The sequence below is a fragment of the Lepeophtheirus salmonis genome, chromosome 6 (genome assembly GCF_016086655.4).
Source record: "Lepeophtheirus salmonis chromosome 6, UVic_Lsal_1.4, whole genome shotgun sequence".
Classification (NCBI taxonomy): Eukaryota; Metazoa; Arthropoda; class Copepoda; order Siphonostomatoida; family Caligidae; genus Lepeophtheirus; species Lepeophtheirus salmonis.
Window position 1 is genome coordinate 10,085,194 of NC_052136.2, and position 18,833 is coordinate 10,104,026.

At 28.7% G+C, this 18,833-nt stretch overlaps 1 protein-coding gene across 4 annotated transcripts in view; it reads right to left on the bottom strand.

Annotated features, from left to right (window-relative positions):
• Positions 1 to 18,393, bottom strand: part of LOC121120121 (uncharacterized) — a 362,813-nt gene extending 344,420 nt beyond the window's left edge. For 3 of the 4 annotated variants that reach the window (XM_071889085.1, XM_071889087.1, XM_071889084.1), the window contains exon 1: positions 18,116 to 18,371. The gene's annotated coding sequence lies outside the window, so the exon portion shown is untranslated. Of the gene's footprint in view, positions 1 to 18,115 lie in introns of all 4 variants that reach the window. The other variant, XM_071889082.1, reaches the window with a different exon arrangement.
• Between the last annotated feature and the right edge of the window lie 440 nt (positions 18,394 to 18,833).

An 18,833-nucleotide genomic window follows, 5' to 3' on the forward strand; every position in this document is an offset into this window, starting at 1 on the left:
AATTTAGAAAGTGTCAAATAGTATATAAATAGTTAAAATATACTGACACTGATCCCTCAATATTAAGTTGCATGCCGGTCCAAGAAAACAAAAATATGTACATCTTTAAACCGCTACATATTAGTTTATCAATTGACCACAATTAAAACAGTATTTTACGAAAAAAAATGTAGACATTAAGTAAAAAAAATACGGTCAGATACTAATAAATTTGGCGAAATCTAGTCGGAAATCGGGTAGATTGGTGATACTCGTGTGAGGAACAATAGCAGTGTTGTGTGAGAAACAATAGTAATGCCGTGTGAGGAACAAGAGCAGTACTGTGTAAAAAACTAAATATATTCAATACTGGCTCAATGGTTGTGTTGAGTGACTTAAAGACTTCTTAGTGTCATAGTTTGAATAAATATAACTGTCTTAATGTTTTCACAGTGTTTTAAATAATATTCACAGTCGTCGGAAACACAATTAACGACCTGATCTAATCAATCACAATTAATTAAGAAGCTCTTCTAGTCTGTGAAGAAACAGACTTAGCCTATTCTGCTACAGTTATATAAAGAAATGCACTTTCACTAAAAACTATAAGTTCATAGTGCTGAAAAAGTAAAAATCTAATTTCACTGCAATGGTACATGAAAAGTTGTGTAAGGGATACACAAAGAACACGCTGAAAGTATTTCGGTCAAAAGAAAATTAATTAAGGGACAGACGATATGCTAGGCTATCGAATTTCCTTCTCTTTTTTAACTTATCGACTCAAGTCAACAGATCCCTAGTACATATTTCTTTATATATATCTGGTGAACAGTTCATAAAAGGAAGGTCACATTGCCATCAGAGGGAGTTTATACTGTGTGGTCTTTCTAAGCCGTTTTGTTATCATACTGTTATTATCTCCAAATATATGTACAATTTAAAATAAATTAAGATCGTTAGTAGATGATCTAGTAATGATAGTAGTATAGTATGAATTATGCCCATCATTGGCTTTGGGTACTTAAATATATCTATATATATAAATAGGTAGTCATTAAAGGCTAGACATTCTATAACGGAGTAATTAAAAAAAAAACATCAATAAAATCAACCCTAAAGGGTAAATAACACTGATAAATTAATAGAAGCATTGTTGAAAATATGTAAATATTTAGTCAGTAGGGATAGTACAGTACGGGCTTGTACTATGGTTTTATTCCGTACATTTTTACCCACAGAGTGGTACGTACATAAATAATGACATATTAAATATTTTTATTTTATAATATTTTGGTTTTTTTATCGAAACCTGAAGAAGTCCATTGGACAATAGTTCACCCTCCGGATAAAATAAATTATAGTTTGTAATCTAATAAAAAACTTTCATGGCATATATATTCGGTGATGCCTACAAATCTGATTCAAAAGAAGTAAAAAAATCAAGCCAAAGAAATAGAAAAGAGACAATGACTTACAAAATGATAAATGCATCCCAGATGACGAAAACCTAGTGGTATTGTAAAGGGATAATTTACACAAATTTCCGAACGTTTCCACGTTAGCTTCACTATTCCTTGCAACTACAGGTATATATGTATCAAGCCTAATAATTCTGTTGGCAGCTGGTGATATTATGACTGCTAATCGGTCTTGTTTATTACCAAAAAAATAGACAAGTTCATCTTTTTTGCAAAAAAACAAAAATATATATATTCATGAATAATTATATAACCCATGTATATTTTATATCAACCTTTGTTTTTTTAGAGAAGTTAAATATATTAACGAAAAATTTGTTTGCAAAATAACTTAGTTATGAATAAAATATCGAAAAAACTACATTTATTCTATTGAAAAAAAATAAATATATTTTACTTTTATACCATACCAACTTCATAATTTTTTGGATTCCTACTCAAATAATTTTTATAGGGCAATTTGTACTAATATTTCAGTCGAGACTGTGGTCTCAGGTCGTGATTTATTGGTCCCCCTCTTTCATGCTGTTACAATACTAAAATAACAATTAACAATGTATTTTGTTGTCAGTTGTTGTTTTTTCTTATTCTTTAAACATAATTTGTGTTCTAAAAGTTGATTCGTTGAATTCAAATTAGCCATTGTTAAGCAGTAAACAGTCTGAGAGGCGAGAATACAAATGAATTGATATCAATATTGAGTATTTATATGGGAATGTGCCCTACAAAACGGACAGTAACACTGATGATTCCATGGGGAGTTACTTTTATACTACTAAATCAAAATTTATATTTTAGCCCACGCATTACCAGGCAATGCCATGTACTACCGATAAGATTTCATAATTACAATATATGTCCTAAAATGACCCCATATTCTCCATATTGAGTTAATAATAAGTAACCCTTGCAATAAACTGCAATGGTATCCCTAGTCAAATTATCTGAATTCTTGATACACATATGAAACATTTTAATATTTGAATTAGGTCATATTATCAATTCAAACGCACTTAACATCAAAAAAAGTTCATCCGTAAATTTGTCAAAACAGAATTTTAAATGTAGGGGGGTCTGCAAGATTATATTGGGGGACAGGGGGTATCGTTTTTGCAAAAACTATGAGAATCTTAGACAGTTATGAAAATTTAGAGACCAAAACCTAACGCTATTAGTATAGGTATACAGGCAAATCTCATTTTACAAATTTTTGTTCGTACTAAGGATGTACACCTTCTTCTTTTTTTTTTTTTTTTTTTTTTTTGTACATAAATACCAGTCTTTTTTCAAATCTCTTTTCTGAAATCCTTTCCCTTCTTAATAATTCTGTCAGTGAAGCAGAGGAATGAAATATTAAAGTAATAAAAAATTTGTAAAAAAAAAAGTGGAAATTATATTACTATTATTAGTTTGTAAGAGGTGGGGGGCAGATAAAGAGTGACGGAAAGTAGAAATGTTATATTTAATGAGAATATAGGGAATTAAACTAATTTTTTTATTTTTGAAAAAAAAAGAGATGAATCTTCCTCCTTTTTATTCGTCTTTTTTGGAAGGCCTCATCTAAAAATGAAAATGATATATCTATATATACGTATATATATTTGTATCTGTAGTTAGGTACTGTAATAAAAATGTGACAAAAGATTTTTTAAAGGTAATATTCCTATATATTACATTATCTTCCTATTTTTTTAGAATGTCCTCTATATTTTATATATAATCGTCCCTTTGTAACAATTTTCCGAAATAATACAAAAAATATTACATAATGTATGTACCTACACATTCCCTCTTATTTCCAAAATTGAATCTCATATTTGTTGACAAATTATCATTTTATATACATAAATATCTTTATAATCCATGCTACATCAATGAATGACCGAATTTAGACAACAAATAAATCTCCTTAAAGAAGTATTTTATACAAAAAAATAAATAATAATAATAACAAAGGAATTCCCTCGACTTAAAAAAAACAACGTCATCATGACGTTTTAATCATTTAATCAAGAAAACTATAGTTAAATCTAGTTACACATATATTGAGTGGATTACTTTGCATTTCTTTGCGATTATACAAAGTAATATCTTCAGATACGAGTGCCCCAACCTACGAGGTGGGGTTTGAAGCAAAAATTTGTACAAACGTACGAGTTGGTCAACATCCTGGCGAAATGTACAGTATGCGAGGTAAAATCGTTGACTTTTTGAGAACAAACAAATAGGATAAACTTTTGCAAGAATGAAAAAGAGTACAATGATGAGGCTTTATCTCAGATTTCTTTATTGATATATCTTTATACTTTTCAAAATTATTTACTTTAACTGCTACCGTGTCCTCCAAACTGGACCTAAAGGCGCTACAGCAATACTTTATACAGACGGCTGACACTGCTTCTCCATGGAGGGGTTGAGGTCTTCCAAATTTTGAGGAGATGTAGCATAGGCTCTTTTCTCTGTTGTGTCCAAAATAGAATATTCGAGTGAGGAACAGTCTGTGAACAGATACAAACTGTTGAACCATTAGGGTTGAACCAAATCAACAATTTACGGCGTTTCTTGACCCGGTTGGCCTTGGTTGCTTATCAAAGCAACCACCGATTTCTTCGTACATAAAAGGCCTTCACCTAATGCTTGACGTAGCTCCTTACAGTACAATTACGGACATGGGGAGCCTGTGTCTGCTGTTTCATCCAATTGGCAGGACTCCTGGTGATGGCAGAGTGTACGTCCTTCATTATCCCGATTTTTTGGCATCTACGGCTAACAAGTTACCTCTTAATGCTATGACCTGAGGTAACTATGCTTTTAATATTTTAAACCAAACCTAAGGAGCACTGAATTACCTTCATGATCTTCTTGGCAGTATTTTGGTCGTGGATCAAATCAGATACTCTTTGCCCTATCCCCTGTTGATTTTTGAATGTTTTTTTTATTTGTTTATTAACCAAAATGTTCATACTTTTAACAATGTAACATCGTATTTTAAAATATTCAGACGAAAATAATTCTGATTGTTTTATAGACAAGTGCACAATTTTACCTCACACACTGGGCGCTCTTCATCTCTATTTAATGAGCCTTGCCTCACGTATTTCTACAACATTTTGAGTAGGAGAGCCACAAAACAAATTTCCCTGGAGGGATTGTGGTTTATTTTTAGGTTTCAAGGAATGTTTTCACGTATCCTTATCATTTATCCCCCGAAGGATGAAAAATGAAAGAATGAAGAGGAGTGATATATCATGTCTTACTCTGTCTTGTTTGATAATAATTCATCAATTTAGAAATAATCTATCATCTACATTCTACAAATTATATATTCCTTTCATCCACATCCATTACAGATTATGAATTCACAGGTATGAAATATGAGCCTAAAAAAGTGATTAAATTTGCCACTGATGCTTCACGTAGTAATATGTAACAATTAGAAAATGGAAACAACGTTTTATATTGCTAAATATATATTTTAATGTCGGAGTAATCGACATTCCTCCAGGGAAGTAGTCACGGTACTGTTGGAAGGAAAGTAACGGAGAGTCAATAAAATTTAAATTTATAGATGTCACATTTCGATGTTTCAATATTTAAAAAAATATATAGTAATAACTATTTTTAACTTTTTCCATCGCTGCCCAATTTTAAAATCTTAAAGTTAAATATCTATTTTTTTAATAAAATGTACTTTTTAAAATGTGACATTTTTTTAAATAAAATGTACTTTTTAAAATGTGACATTTTTTTTAAATTAACAAAGATCTCCCTTGTTAAGAACCACTAAATTAAATATATATATATATCCAAATGAATAACATCATCACCGTCAGACCTTGAAATAAGGGCAACATTTTAAGTCTTCGTTAGTCAACTGGAATTTTCAGAGACCCAAAATTTATATAATTGCTTCAGATCTATTTAAAATAGATTTTATAAGGTGAACTTTAATTTAGTATGTTCATTAAACATCCTTCAAAATAAATGAAACTCAGTTATATAGTAAAAATGTATTTTCTTCAGGAATTACTACTCATTTTTGCAATTTTTAATATTAATTATATTAATTTCCATTTTATTTTTTTCTTAATTTATGGTATACGCATTGCGACTAATGTAATATCAGCTTTTATTTTATATCTCACACTCAACTTCACCAAAATTAGTAAATGAATATTTAGTACATAAAATAAAAAAATAAAATTTTATAGAAATTTTCATCAAAAATAATATCGTAATATTTTAACTACAGTTGTAACAAATTAAATCTTGTTATTGATGTTTACACTTGCAAAATAGTTTAAATATTTTGGAAAATATTACAAATTTAAATAGCGTAATTTTGAGTCTATGTTGATTCTATCTCATGTAATAAAATTTGCTTCTTATTTGGGATAACGTTTTATAGCGTTCACTAACTACGGAAATTGATTATAATTATAATTACTTTAAATACGACATTATCCACTTTTTGGAGAGAAAATGTTAGTTTTGTCCTTTATTGCACAATTAAAAAAGTGAATTTATGCAATTTTTTCTTCAAATATATGTATATATGTGCTAGCCCTACTTGATTTGCTGAATTTCTGGAGCCCACTTCACTTTATACTTTACAAAAACTATCAAACCAAGTGGCTAAACGACGACCACAAGAGCAATAACTGTCAAATTTAGCATCATATTATTCACTAAGGGTGGGGCCTAAACCTTTTAATCTATAAATAACATGAATTCATCCTTTGAATTGAATTTGCAAGATGAATTCTGCAAAGAAAAGGAAACATACTGAAGTTTTATTAGTTCAAAATAATGTATGAAATACATTACATGAAATCCTATAACATATTTTAATATTTTTCGTAATATATTCATAGCATATTTTGTTACAAAATATAACACATTTATTCAACCCCTATTTATAAAAACAATTTTCGGTCGCAAAGGAAAGAATTTATCCGGGATTGCCGTTTCAGAACAAAAATATGGTTTATATCCTCTTTTTGTGAGTCTTTCATAGTGGAAAACAACTACTTAAATCTTCTCAAGCTATAAAGTTTGTCTCCAAGATGAAAGTAAAAACATGTCAAATAATAATAAGAAAAAAAATTGTTAGAGCCATTTTTTTAGGGAATTTGTGTAATTGAAAAAGGGGCTTTGTTCGTTGGCACATGAGATATAATGGGTAGCTTAGGATTGAAGGCTCTTTTTCTTCTCCTTTTTTAAGAAAAAAAGTTGTTATTTAACATAAAAATAAGTCTAGATAGTTTTTATTTAAGTAAAAAAACAGAAAATAAATTATATTCAAACCATGTTCGTCACTTAAATTAAACATATTAAATTTTTAAAGAAAAAAAACTGTTTTATCATTTTTTTTTCTGTCAAATGCTTACATATTTGGCAGGCTATGTAAAATAAAATTAGAACAAGAAACCAACCACATGTCGTAATAAATTGGATAATGGTTTAAGCTTATCTTGGATATTTTTGACTTGGACTATATCCCTCCCCCCTCGTTTCCACCCTACCCTCATCAAAATGAATGTTTATACATGACATTTCCTTCTCTGTTTAAAAAAAAGATATTTTTAAAGGAGATTACAGTCTTATCTCTGTTACTATAAATGTACTCGTATACACATACAATATTTGAATTTGTTAACACAGATTTCATATTAATAACTCACTTTAGTTAGGGTCTTGTGTTACATATATTTTTGTAGTTATATAGTCATGATTCAGCCTACTAACTATATGGTTTATTATTCGAGTGAATCTTTACAAGCAAATAAATGTTGCTTGTATATCCGAAATACAAATGAAGGTATAAGAACATACGCTATCCCACAATAATAAGAGATTATATACTTGGTTTTCTCCGAGTCAGAACTGTCCTCATTCTTCCTCCGTTAAGGCTTTTGGAAGACCAGGGACCATTACGGAATCATCCCCAATTCTTTTTGGAGCTATTTTTGTTTTAACAGAATCAATCTTACCTTTTTTTTCTTTACCAATATAAATCAATGATTGACTTTATCTAACTATATTTCAACAGATTATAATATCCGGTAAGAATAATACGTTCTGTTGAGTTCACATCGACACAATCTTTCACAATTATCAAAGAAATCAGAAATTTGTTCAATATATACTATCCAATATATCAAAGAAATTATCAGTTATAGCCTTTGTATTCAAATTTATGAGATGTGTTTAGGGGTCACATATATGTTTCAGTGTCTTTTTTCTACATATTAAAAACAACATTATTGTTTATTACTACTTATACTTGCTAAATTTCAGACTGATCTGTTTAACCATTTGGGATTGTATAGATAGAAATAGATATATATATTTATAAGATATAAAGGAGGAATTGGGGCTTCAGATAGTTATAGAAGGGATCAAACCCCCACAAAATCGAGCTAGATGCCACTTCATTCAATCAAATCAAAATCTTACATTCATAACAACAAGAATAATTCAGTAAAGCCTTCCTATGATACAAATACCTGTAAGCAAAAGGGCATTCCTTTATCTTTAAATCTGAAATTTGAGCCCAATATATTGTAGGTATGAACTCCTTTTATGTCAAAGACGGATAACTTGGGGTATTTCCAATTCTATTCAGTTATATACAAATATTCACATTGAAGGTTATAAATTAAGAGAGGGTAAATGCTTGAATTCCGAACAACAATCCATTTCAAATACTTCCCTTCAACAAAGTATTTGATACAGTTAGATTATATTGAATCAAATGGAAAAATATTCTGACATTGCACAGTTTATAAATAAATATTGGAAATAATCGATTTAAAAGTGAAATATTTGAAATTAAATGGTTTTCAGAGTTGAAGGAAGTAGCGCACTATCTATGTACAAAAATGCAACTTTCGCTAAAAACATAAAAAAGGGTAACAAAGTGATACCAGAAGCATATAAAGTATTAATGTACTTTATTGGTATTGAAACCGGTACTTCCAGTTTCATTACATCAATATAAAAATTAACTCAGATATGACGTAACCCACACTAAAAATCTAATATGTTATGAACAAGTTGCACTTTTGTACAAATAGTAACAAGTATAAGCTAATTGTAAAAGTATTTGACGTTTTATAACGCCTCATTAGTTTATAACATTTGTTATTATAATTAACACATAATTATTAATTATTTGATACATAATTATTTCATTTCATTTTGATCCATTAAAATTACGAACTTTTTCAGAAATATAAATGTTGGGTATCCCTGGAGGTGAACGGCTAAGTGGATGACTTTGTCTCAATGAAAAACTAGACTGGGATCAATCTAATTGAAAATTTTATTTAACCCGATTTGATAGATGCATTTTGGACGAAGTGATGTGTTGGATCAAAAACCATGGCCGCCACTTCCTTGATCATTAAGAACATTACAATATAAAACAGAATATAGGTTATCAATATGGATTTTTAATTAAAAATAGTCCAAACTTACACCATCAATCCATGGAATATTTGATTATTTTATTATCCTCATCATAAATACCCTCTTAATTCTTCATCTCATTTTTTGATTGTAACGTTTACAAAACATTCGATTATACTTTATAAAATGATTTTCAATAAAATATATAAATACGTAACTTCCACAAAAAAATACCATATGAATACTCCTGTAAGTCCATTTAAATTGCTTCGGGGAAGATTTTTTTTTTACTTCTGGTCAAAATATCTATGTAATCCTAGATTTGATACTAGAGTCAGTACGAGTACATTAGTACGGTAATAACATTAGATTATACCTATTACATGCGGCAAAATATTTATTGTAGGATTAGATTATGAATACATAGTAAATAAAATATTTGTCAAATAGGACAGTGGTCCCCCTCCGGACTACAGACTAGTATCAGTCCGGGGATCAATCAGTATAATACTGTACAAGAATTAATTAGTTATTTCTGTTTTATTTATTATCCAATATTTGTATGATAATAATGGGGAACTTACTACTTCATCCAAAGTTGGTTGGAGAAGAAGAAAATATTAAGTACAAATACAAATTACAAAAAATTAATTAATTATGCAATGTAGTTGTTAATTATTTTGGGTTGATAATTTTTTATTGACTCATTGGATTTCACGGGCAACAAGCTACAATGTCTACTTCATGTTACACACGTTTAATTGTTACTTGCATTAACTAAATTTTTAGTAGGCAGAAGCTTTACTTTAAGTATGGATTTATCATAACAGGGGATCACACATCAATCCCGTATAATATACGGTGATTGTTTCTAAAATGGGCCTCTAAAACGGGACAATGAAGCCTTCAAAACTGCTTTGTCACAAAGACACAATCGATTCACATTTATTAATATTATTATTTCAACCTCCCCACCCACCCCCGTGGCCCCCAGTAAAATTGTCAAGCATTGACAATTCAGCAGTTAGAAAAAATTTGGGGACCACTGAGATAGGACATTATGCCATTGATTTAAATCTCAATATTAGTGCGTCGTTCCCAACTTATACGGTCCATTTCAATTTTAGAACTGGCCCTGTTGATCGTTAAGACTGTCAATCCTTTAGATCCGTCCTTACAACTGTATGTTCTCGAAATTTTTCTAAAAATATCCATTTTTTATTTAGCCCAATAAGATATATGACATATTTATTAAGAGTACTGCACATATCATTCATAGAAAATATTCATGTTTCAACAATAATACGCTTTAATACGACCAAATTATAATGGAAATGAATTATAAAATCCCTATATGTTGCGTCAACATCAATAGAATCTTGAACCAAAATCAAGAAAAAAATAAAAACCAAATTAATCTTTTACTTCAAATATACATATTACGTAATATTTAATAAGCATATTTGAGTCAATTATAGACATTTTATATATATTTATTGGATGAGTTAATATATCCAAGGATTTAGTCCATATCGATTTGATCTCATTTTTACACACCAACATGTGGAACTTAACTACGGTCCTCGGCTGTAGATAGCTTAAGACTAGTGACAAATCCGTTTTTAAAAGCTGACCAGATAAGACATTTTTATAATTCTATAACTAATACAAAAAAAACATTTATTTACCAACTTTTAAAATGGTTTTTTATCATATTAAAAGGTTAATAAATTGTTATACTAAAGTATGTATGCATAGAAATATTCTCAAAACTTGAAGAACATTACATTAGGATAAATATGGTGGGGGGAGGAATACATCTTAATTACTCCTTCATATTATATAAACAGTATGAACAATAAACTTGGTGCATATATATAAAAGTACATTAATAATATATATTATTAAATAATTCACATAAATAATGATTTACATAACAATAATAATAGAGATGCTAAAATAAATGAAAACATTTCTCCCAATTTTTTCATTCATGAATAGGAATATTTTTCACTTATACTCATAGAGTATCATGTTATGTTGTCATATTTCCATTTGTTTCTACGTTATATACATATACAGTAGATACTAACACAATTTCATATACTTTTTTATGTGTATATTGCAGCATTGTTCCAAAGTACCGCAGGATATTTTTCGTCGATGGTATTCATTTTTTTAACATTATTATGGAGTTGAATTAGGGGCTGTGTACCTTTAAAGTATGTACTCAAGTAGAAGTGGTATTGAATTGCAAATACAAGCCCTAATGTACAAGCCCTTGGAGATGATTTGGGAATTTCCTCTCCCCAAATCTAAATATTTATAGCATTGTCATTTATTTATCAAATCTAATAGAAAAGTTGTAAAGTTGTTGCCAATGATCTGTTGATATGATTCATTTGCTGTGACCTCCTCCAACTTCAAAAAACTTTGTGATCTGGGATTGAATTGTTGTACAGCCTTGATTAGTTGGGATAATCCAGAAGGTTTTTAGGGAGCTAAAATTGCTGGAGAAGCGTAAGTTTACCTTTTCTTAGAGGATGCCTCACTGATAATAATCGAGAATATTCAAATCTTGATTATATTAATGGCAGATTACAGCCTTCAGACAAAAAGAGGCCTCTCAGATAGGAATGACTAAGTTGCCTTGGAGGCATGACACGTGGTAGAGTTCTAGATAAGTACCACATTGTTCAAATTAAACTTCTCCTCCATCCAGAGTAGCCAGACGTTGTTCAAGATCTTCTATTACTCAGCAGTTATGATCTTAAGTCCAGTCTAAATTAAATGTGGTGTTATGATTGAATCATTGCAGGCCGCAGCTTCAAAAACCATTACTCCAGCTAGATTCTTTGATTTCAAAACTAGTGCGACTACAGTCAGATAGCAGGCAATGATTTTACCGATTAATTTCTGCGTCCACCACAAACTTTTTCACACCCACGTTCACAATTTCTTTTGAACCCTGCATGTGCTTCAAATAGTTCAAAAGCTTTCGAAAGCGATCCGCTCTTATGGCCTTAGCCTTATTTAATCAAATTTTCCTATGAAATATAAAATTCAGTTAGTCACATCAGACCAATTTTTAGCGCAAAATTCAAACTTGGAGCCGAGATACGTTACAAATATGAAAAATTCCAAATTTATTGGATCTATTACTTTAATAGGAGCCATTAAAATTGTAAGGGCCTATCTCAAGAACTGATAGTCTTATGTATCGATAGAAACAGACATAAGACTCAACTGACCCAATAAACTAAAGACATATTTTCGAAATGTAAAAATGGGAGAGCAAAAAATGTTTTACTAGAGTGTAAATTATTTTGTTATATGAAATCTAAAAAGTGTTTTATGTGAGCTTAAAGTAATAATGATCCCGTGTTATGAGAGAGAGTAATACTAATAATATTGTGTTCGGAGTTGTAAGTGAGTTAAATTGTTAATATAAAATTATGCAATCGCCATACTTGTACGTTTGTGAGATTATTTTAATCGATTAATTTGAAAAAAAATATTGATTGAATTATAATATAGTTTGCACTTTTGCCTTCCAAATTCCATGCATTAAAAAGAACTATTGAAGGCATTATTCAAAGAAATTTTAACTATATCAAAGCTAAAGTAAATATTCAACCAATATTAACTGGATCAAGAGGAAATTAAGAAATAAATTATATTTATTCAAGAATTTGACTCTATATGTCCAATACTTTTAAAAAATCGGAAAAGACATCCTATATCCAATTTGAACTATATAATTGATAATTATGAATAAAGAAAAATAAAACATTAATTGCTTCAAAATGTATAACATTTCGCTCATACTTTCATAAAAGTATAAAACAAATTATTAGAAACTAAAATTTAAAGATAATACATATAACTAACTGTAACGATTTAGTAAAATAATTAAACAAAATTTATCATTTAATAAAAAAAAAAAAAGAAATTAAATGACAAGGTATTTTAAATTGATTCTTTTTTTAAACATGGTACTTTTATGACAAAAGTATATGCTCTGTATTTTTTGGAAAATTATATTATTATACAGGGGGGGTAAGTAAAAAAAACAATTTTTCACGAGAAATAAACATATTTTATAGGAAATGGGCAGTTTATAGTGGTTTCAGTTAGCGAATAGGTATGTCGTCTTTCAAAATTATCATATTTTTCATAGCATTTTCTCAGTAATGCACATTTAATAAGATTTTGACCTTTTTCACATCTCTATTTATAAGATTCAAAAGAAAAATCTTGGAACCAAATCTTAAAATAAGTTGTCATTTATAATTCAATATTTGATAAAGTTACGCAAACAAAATTTAAATTAATTACTCAAAAACAAAAAATAACACAAATCCACTCGAGTTGTTTTTTTCTGTCAACTTCAAAAACAACTTACACTTGAATGGAGTTAAATAATTATTTTGCAAGTCGCATAACACTACTATAAAGAGTACTGTTATAAATTAATAAAATAATATTAATTATTTGTCAAACTAGAATAACTCTAATTAAAACTCATTTTGTTTCAGTGTTTCATTAAACAAGTTTTTTTTTTTTTTTTCATTCATTCATTCACGTGAACATTATTAGATTCATGTGTGACCTCGTATTTGTATCTAACTTTGCATGAAATGATGACTCGGGGTCAAAACTCATTATAATCAATAATATATTGTGTATTACAGTGAGTAGATAGCAAAACGCTTGTTGAGTACAAATTACTCTCCCTATCTTTCTCTTTTCCTTTAATTTTTTTCACGAAATAACATAAATTCCTTACATAATATTCAAAAAATAATTATGCTACTTCAATTCTAGGTCATTGCCTAGTAATAGCCTGCAATATATAAAAAGACACTACAGAGGCTTTTTTCTAGAAAGTTTAATATTTTAATTTTTCTTTCAAAAATTTTAATATTTTAAATTTAATATAACTTTTTATATATAAAAATTTATTTTATATATATATATATTTTCTTTAATTTTTATTTCTGTCAATAGCTATAGATTTTATAAATGTTTCCATAAAAATTTTATATTTAAAATTTAATGTTTGAAATTTTTTTCCAAAAAATTTAATTTAGGAGAATAGTTATGAATTTTTGAAATTACTTTTCTAAAAAATTAATTTTCTATGAATAAGAATGGATTTTTGACATTTTTTCTAAAAAAAAAATTTTATAGGAATAGGATTTTTGAATTTTTTTGAAAAAAAAAAAACTAGGAAAAAAAGGTTCCCCTCTTAAAAGAAATTATCCTGTGGACGCCCCTGCACAAGATTATTTAGTCAAGCCGTTGGAACAGCACAGGTATAAGAATTTCTTATTTCTAGGGGAGTTGTCTTTGAGCAAGATCCAGCTAAATAAATTTTAAAATATGGGGTTCCATTCATAAATAATAAATACTTTGAAATGTAACTATTTATTTTTATATTTGAGGAATAATTAATAAATTTTAAGCTATTTCTGCCTAAATATTTTGAATTCTGATTTCCTTCATTATCATTAATAGTGCAGGGCTTAGAGCCTGCGGGTGCTCCTTTTTGAAAATCTGTAACTCAATCCAACACGTTTAAAAATTATTAAATAGTCAGTGATGAAAAAGATAACTATGGAAAATTATATATAATTAAATTAACCTTAAATAATCAAATGGTTAATTGAGGGATTTTTTTTTAGATTACAAAACCCCAAATAATCACAGCAAGTGGGATCCTCAGAGAAGAATCCGAATATGTATGTAAATTGTTGTTTTTTTAATAATGTCTTCTTTGTCGCTAAATGAGAGAATTCATCAGAATGAAGTCATTCTCTGATTTCAACTTAATGTATTTAGCCTAAAAACTATTAATCCCTAAAAAAAAAGTGCAGTAAAAACGTGAAATAGTTAACAAAGGATTTTTGAATGTTCCCTCCCTCTCTTTTTTTTTTGACATTGGAAATAACAAATACAAATTTTGGTCTTCTTTTTTAAAGAGATCAATAAAAATTTGTTAAAATAAAATAGATATACATGTCATCTTAAGTTCGTTAATCCACAAAGAAAAATTCTTGTCACGGCCAAAGATAGAAAGATGAAATTTAGAGACATTCTCCTGGGATATATATTTGGTTACGGGACTGCTTGTAGTTAATATTTTGTAAATTATATTGTTTATTAGTTAACAATGATAGATAATTCTTTAGACGAAACCCAAAAATATTTTTAATCTTAGAAGGCATTACTAAAAAGCATGTCATTTTAACAGTGACCGGAAATTATGACCTGTGATGTTTAGTCCTGGGAAGTTTCACCGTGCAGAAGTTACGCCCTCATACATATATTATGGCATAAATCTTCCACATATAATTCAAGGCCTTCCTTTTTTGAAGTCCTTTTTGACTAATTATGAAATTTTGGCATTTTTATTCAATTTGGATGTAGTAATTGATACATTGGTCATACAGAGGGGGCGGGGTGACAAGATTTAATACTCCGATAGGGCTTAATAGTTATAGCATAGCTATTCTTCATATTAGTATTAGAGTTAGGAGTGAGGTGTTTTCATATAATTAAGGTCATTTTACGTTTTTGAGACTTACGGTAATTGAGTGGTTTAAGAAAAACCTTAAATTGTTAATTTAAAAATAAAATATCTCTTAATTATTTGGATGTTGTTTTAATCTGACCAAGACTTGGGGTTAAGACCAGCAAATGCAAGGTTAATATAAAATATAATTAAAGAAATGGTAAGAAGTAATTGAGTAAATGAGCAAATTCCCTTGATATAATTATTGCAATATTCATGTTTGACATTTTTTATTTTAAAATTTAATAAAATTGAATTAAATACGCACATTTTACCCTAATGAATGCAAAAATACATAAAAAATGACTTCAACTGGGGGAAAACTAATTTTAAGCCTGAAATTATATATGGAAGATACATTTATGCTATTTATGTAGGGCGAAACTTCCCAAGGCATAACTTCCAAGAGCCTAACTGCCTGGGGAGTAACATCCTAGAAGTCATATTGACGCTTGTTTATTTGTTTGTTATTTTGACAACACTATTATTATTTTCTCAAAGACGTTTGTTAATGCAATGAAATATAAATTTATTAAATTAGATAAAAAAAATATGAACTCTTGTTTTAATAGTTTAATCATGCAAAAATTGACCTTTTATTCAATGGATTTCTTAATTGGAACATCAATTTGACATTCAGATATTTCGTAGCGAATACATACGTCTAAAATTAAGGATCAATTAGAACATCTTATGTAATTTAAAAATGTCCCATTTTATAATGCAATTTCCTCCTCCCATGTTTTAAATAGACCTTTCAATTATCTGTCTGGTATCAAAATGGATACCAGTAGGAATAATTTTTAATGATCTTGTCACTGCTTCTAAAAGTAAAATTTGATACACTTAATAATTGGAGAATAACACAGGAACCCATTAGATTAATGCAAATACCTGGCATCAATAGATGATACTAATTACCTCAATAGTTGTAAAGTGAACTATTGTATGAAGAAAATTTTACTTTAACGTTTGTTGTCGAGCATTTTTTTTATGAGCAACTTCTCTAATGGAGCTGTTGCTCATTGTATTTATACATTATGTATACTTATGATCATATCTCAGACTGCAATATATTTGGTTTGCGAGAATATGCATCGGAAATTTTGATTTTCTTAATGAGGCAACTTGAATTTTTCTCGAATATTAATATAATATTTCTGTTCAATATTGTGGTACTGACAGATTTGTTAAAGTTGTATGGGAACTAATGTTAGTAGTGCCATGCCATCATAAAAATATTGGCAAATAAATAAAAGGGTGAGTTTCAGAAAGTAACTGGCTTATATTAATTGTTCATGTTATATGTCTTTTATTTATAAAGAGTTTAGAAAAATAGCTTTTTTATGATTTGAGCACAACATTTTTTTATTAATGTCAATTATATTTGATTCTATTTTTTTTTCAAAACTGTGTACATTGGAAAACATTTCTCTTTTCATTTAAAATAAATTTTATTATTTGATAAAGCCTTGAAATACTGAGACCAAAAAAAAAAAAAAAATAGTGTCATGACAGTACTATACATTTATAATTCAAGATTTATAATAGCCAAATTCCAAAAGGGGTTGTCCGATTAAATAAAAGATGCAATTGTTTTTTGTCTTGAAGTTAATATGTGGGATTTATTTGGATATCGATAACAGCGTGTCTGTTATCAATTAGATAAAGTTTTTCCAGTAAGTTTCCTATATTTAATTTCTTCAAAAAGTCTAAGAATTGAACTTAGTCTAAATATGAGACACTGATAGGAAGAACCATTGAAGGCTTGCTCTGATATTAAGGACACGATGATAATAATTCCTAATTTTTCATCAAATTTTTAAAAAGTTTTTTGTATGAAACAAGCTCTCAGACATTATTTTGGCTTAAAAACACAAACCTGTCATGCTGTAATTCAATTTATTATTACTCATTATTTTGAATGAATCTATATATAATTTTCATTTGTATAAATTCATAAGTTATTGTTGGACAGAGGCCACTCAATAAGTCCTTTTTCCATCTTTATATTTTGGATGATTGCAAATCCACCCCCACATAAAAATCCACCAAACACATATTTTATGATCTAAAATTCGTAGAAAAAAAACACAGGTGCCTTGGGATAATTGATCCACCTGTAAGTCATATATGTAGAATGATTTGGGTAGGCGATTAAAGACTGACCACAGATGTCTGATGTCTCAAGAAATAAATGTAGGTACAAATATATGGACCGTTTTATAAAAAATATTTTTTCCAATCTATCTAATTCTTTTTCAAGAAAAACTAAAGGAAGTCAAATATACAAAAAGAAATTCGGGAAATATTCTCTCATTTCTACAAACGACTTTGATGTATACGAGTATATATACTACATAGTGTTTGTTGGAATATCTCAAGTTTTTCTGAACGAAAGTGCCTCCAGATAATTTTGTTTTATATTATGTTTAGATTGATATATGGATGGATCAATTAAGCTTTTGAAAGTCTTAAAAAGAAACAAAACGGAAGCTCATACGTGTTATACCAACAAATAAAAGTTTTTGTATATTTTATAGTAAGAATACAAAATCAAATATTCAAAAACAAACAAAGTGTGTCAGAAATATTCCAGAGGCTATAACAACCATTCTATTGTTTTTATTCAATATCCCAAGTAACAACTTTTAAAACACAATCCTACCTGATCAGTGAACCGACCCATCATGGATCCCCTTCCGCCTATGTCCTTTATTTCTGTCTCTATCCTTCGTTCACACTATTAAATATTTACAAACACCCACTCACATATAATATATGAAAATTTTGAAAAATATTTATTTGAACAAAACAAAAATCCAAAATTATTATTTTTAATATTAATAATAGTTCACTTATTCCCTGAAAAATAATATATTGAATCCACTCGCTCCATCATGGATAAACAAACTCCTTCTACTAAAAAAAACCTGGAAACTGAGGATGCCAGAGAGCGCAAAAAATAATATTAAAAAAAAAGTGAAATATTTTTTGTAAAAAAACTGGAGACGCTTTTTTTGGCGAAGAGAAAAAAGAAGAAATACGCGTGGGATGAAGCGAGGCCGTGAAGCATCACACCCTCATAGATTCATTTTGAGCGCGCTCTTAATCATCATTTATATTATGTAGTAATATGAAGGAAAGAGAAAAAAAAGATCCGCATTACAGATTTTTTTTAACTATTTAAATGAGGACACACGAGGTTACATTTTAGAATGCGAGATCCTTGGGATGAGAGTATTATAAACAATTTTTACCCTATACTTTTTAAAAGAAGACGCCAATTTTTCATGTTTTTTCAAAAAAATATATCATTATATTTGCAACATGAAATATTTATTCTAATAAGTCAATTAGACAATTTTTTTCAATTAAATTAATGA